Source organism: Cucumis melo, chromosome 3, assembly GCF_025177605.1.
Source record: "Cucumis melo cultivar AY chromosome 3, USDA_Cmelo_AY_1.0, whole genome shotgun sequence".
In the NCBI taxonomy this organism is placed as follows: Eukaryota; Viridiplantae; Streptophyta; class Magnoliopsida; order Cucurbitales; family Cucurbitaceae; genus Cucumis; species Cucumis melo.
In genome coordinates, this window is record NC_066859.1 from 11,763,441 (window position 1) to 11,767,583 (window position 4,143).

At 32.7% G+C, this 4,143-nt stretch overlaps 1 long non-coding RNA gene across 1 annotated transcript; it reads right to left on the minus strand.

The window, feature by feature from the left end:
- Window positions 1-592: 592 nt before the first annotated feature.
- LOC127148617 (uncharacterized) lies at window positions 593-2,174 on the minus strand. The gene is made up of 3 exons (XR_007819708.1): window positions 1,688-2,174; window positions 999-1,080; window positions 593-856 (listed from the first exon to the last, which is right to left on the minus strand). It is a non-coding gene; the product is annotated as an uncharacterized LOC127148617 (long non-coding RNA).
- Between the last annotated feature and the right edge of the window lie 1,969 nt (window positions 2,175-4,143).

A 4,143-nucleotide genomic window follows, 5' to 3' on the forward strand; every position in this document is an offset into this window, starting at 1 on the left:
TTCTCAACTCCGTATCGTTGGATCTAATTTGTTGGGTAAATCTTCTTTGTTTTAATAGATTTCTTGATGAGTTTCCATTACCCATTAAGTTTTAACTCGATTTTCACAATACCCATTACGTTTTGATGCTAGATTTAAATTTTGGAAGAGTTTAAACTCACTCCTACAAAATTTGGATTACTTGACGTTAATACAGTGTCAAGTAAACCTATACTTGACGCTTTAAAAAGCGTCAAGTAATCGACTGTCAAGTATAGTCACATTACTTGACACTAAAAAACCGTCAAGTATTATATTTCTTGACGTTATTTTTGTGTCAACTAAGATATCATACTTGACGCTTTTTGTGTGTCAAGTAAGATAGTATACTTGACGTTGTTTACGTGTCAAGTAAGATATTTTACTTGACAGTTTTTACACATCAAGTAAGATAGTATACTTGACACTATTTACACGTCAAGTAAGATAGTATACTTGATTGTTTTTTATATGTCAAGTAAGACAGTATACTTGACACTTTTTACATTTCTCATTTCTTGCTTTACTTCATTCAAATAAAGACAGATTCATCGACAAAATAAACCTTCAAATCAACAATAATTTCATTCTTCGACAATAAGTCATATGTATACATAATTTGCAGTAATATACATAATTTACAATAATATTATACAAGCAGTATGACTATTCACGTCTCTCCACAAACTACTCTCAATTTACACCGGTAAATAAAATTACTAACTATAAGACTTTAAAACATTAAATTATGTTCTGACCCTCAATAATTACGTATGTTCGAGTATTAATACTTCATGAAGCCTCATAGTAAGTTTCACCAAATAATTCTTGCAACAACCTACAATAAAATTTAGCAAGTTTTAGTAAAAAAGAATAACAATTCCTCTTTAAAAGTTTGTAGTCCGATCATCTAAACACATACACATATAAAACGATACTATGAAAGGGTTGCACATTGAGAATGTACATGTTGTACTAACCTTCATACTATGAGGAATCCTCCAGTCAACCATTAGAACAATCAGCCCTCAAGTATTTAACAACGACCATATTATGAAGTATCTAAGAAAGACAAGGACAATCATAAATGAAGTATTTAACAAGTCAAAAAACAAAAATTGTAGGCTATATTAATCATTGATTGTCTAAGGAAAAATAAAAGATATGAACTACAAACACGTGTTATCCTCAACTACTAAGCTTCAATTTAAAATCACTACTACAAAAATTGAATATTCTGTAAATGAAGAGGCCGTGAGTACATTTCTCAGCAAACATACAGATTACAAATTCATTTAGTTAATAAGCAAAATGAATTTACTATTGTCAGTGTACTGTGAGTTCATATTCAAAGTTGATATTACATACAAAACATTATAAGGTTAGTGAGGGAGTTCTTGAATGATAAAAAAATGTTGTTTTATCTAAAAGCTAAATCATAAGCCACAATCTAGGATAGATAATAACATACTCTTGTTTATATAACTTAAGAGTTTATACATATAAAACAATAACTACTATTTAATCATTCATAAATATTGATCAAATACGGTACAATTTGGCAAACATTGATCAAATAGGAAGGCTTAAAAGTAGTAAAAAGTGAAGTAAACATTGATCAAATACAGTACAATTTGGCCAAAAAAAAAAGTACATGGGTAGAGATTACCTAAATTTTGCTTTTTGAAGAACCCTTGGTCAAGTAGAGCCTCCACATCATAAAAGTGTCTTCATTGTCTTACAATCAACGGAAGAGAATGTCTCACGTAAAGTCATTGTCATCATCTATAAACAACCATAACCATGAAAAGTCTCAACATTGAAGGGAAATTGTGAAATTGAAGAGAAAAGGATATAAAATAAGATATGAACTATTATAACTGTAGCACCTACTCTATATCGCAGTCACTACACACTCACCCTAACAGCAGGCAACATAGCTCGACAAACACCAAAAGGTAGCAGAATCTTATCTTTACAGCAAAGTATGAAAACTATCAATGAAACTCACCATACAGTCAGGAAATTTTAATTCCACTAATTAAAGGATTCTAAAGATCTTATGCAATCCATAGAATCTTGAAAATTCTCTTAAATTTCCACCTTTGATTCGGTTTTCTCCTTTTACAAAGTCTCTATGTGTTGTCCTTTTAGTAAATGAAAAAATGAATAATCTTGAAACGTGGATTAATCCAAAAGTTATATTGTAATCAAAAGTATTTTTGCATATCTTTAATACTAGCAAACACCTAAAAGAAAGGATTTTCAGATGAAACCTAATAAGATATGCGATAACATAGGCAATTAGGTCCTGATTTGTGTTATGGTTCAACCATTAATACAAATATGAGATCAAACTTGTCTGTCATATAATGTGAACAAACCAACAAGAACATCAACCTCATTGGATCCTTCTCCTCCTCAGAACAATCTTCAATTACATTCTCATCAGCCAGCCTCCAATCTAACTTCAATCCAATTCAATATTATTTCTCAAAAGTAAACCATTAGTGCTAAAAAAAAAAGAAGTTGGGAAGGATATATATGTTACAAACATCCAGCGAAGCAAAATAACAGAACATCTTTTTTAGATAAAAGCAAATAATGTATAGAAGAGATGAGATTTACCGGCAAGGAAGGTCGGAATCGTCGCAGGTAGGAGTCTGCTGCATGGGTCGTTATGGAATGGGTCGTCGCAGCGTGGGTCGTGCAGAATGGGTCGTCCAGAACAGATCGCTGCGTGGGTCGTGCGCAATGGGTCGTTCGGAACAGGCGGCGTCGTCCGGCGTGGGTCGTCGCAGAATGGGTCGTTCGGCATTGGGTCTTCGAGGCGTTGACGTGGGTCGTCGTGGGTCTTCGCGTGGCGTGGCGTGGGTATTCACGCGTCGAGTGGGTCTTCGCGCGGCGTGACGTGGGTCTTCGCGGCACGTCGACGTGGCTCTTCGCGGCGGTCGTCGGCGTCTTGGGCAGAAGGTTGGGTTATCGACTGGGTAAGGTAATGGAGATAGAGAGATTGAAGGGTTTTGGGAGAGAAAGGGGGAAAATGAAAGAGATTGAAGGGTTTTGGGAGAGAAAGGGGGAAATTGAAAGGTTTTTTGGAGGGAATTTTTTAATAATTTTTTTTATTATTTTAATAAATTTCTTTTTACTAAATTTATTTTAATACATTTCTTCTACTAAATTAATTTTTAATAAGTTTCTTTTGGAAAATTTATTTTAATAAGTTTGTTTTAATAAGTTTATTTTAATAACATTGTAATAACTTTATTTTAGTAATTTTATTTTAATAAATTTATTTTAATAAGTTTATTTAATGGAATGAGAGAAATAAAAAATATTTTTATATTTTTATATTTGACATTTTTAAAATATTAATTTTCAAAGTATCAAATAAATTTTTTTACTATACTTGAAGTTATTTCCACGTCAAGTAAATGTCAACTATACTTGACGCGGAATAAACGTCAGGTAAAATCTGCACTATACTTGACGCTACAAAACCATCAAGTACAATCTCAACTATACTTGACGTGACACAAAACGTCAAGTAAAAATAATTCGAAAATTTTGGTGAAAATTTTGTCTTCTTTAAACTATTCTTGACGTTGTTTTCGTGTCAAGTAACATTTTCGCAATACTTGACACGAATACAACGTCAAGTAAAATATCCTTTATACTTGACGCGAAAAAAACGTCAAGTAAAGGTTAGCGTAAAATTGTCCGAAAAACTCCGTGAAATCTTCGCTTTTTTATGACTATACTTGACGTTTTTCCTTTAAAATTGTCAATACTTGACGTTTTTTTAACAAAAGCGTCAAGTATGTAAAAGTGCCTAGTGTCAAGTAAAGTAGATTTTTTAGTAGTGACTGCAGTCCAGTCGTTCGGAATCTCAAAATCGGACGCTTTGGCACATTTTGGGGGACAGTCTACCCATCTAGTTTTATCGTGAACTTGATTTGAACCATATTGTTTTGTATGAGGAGTTGAAGATTTCGAGAACTTGGAAGCATTAATTAACATGGTCGAGGTTGTTTTAAATGAGATGGAGTATGCTTCTAAGTTATTGTCTGGTTAAATGGATGTTGGGATTGTAAATAGATCTAAACTTCTAAGGTATAAATATTG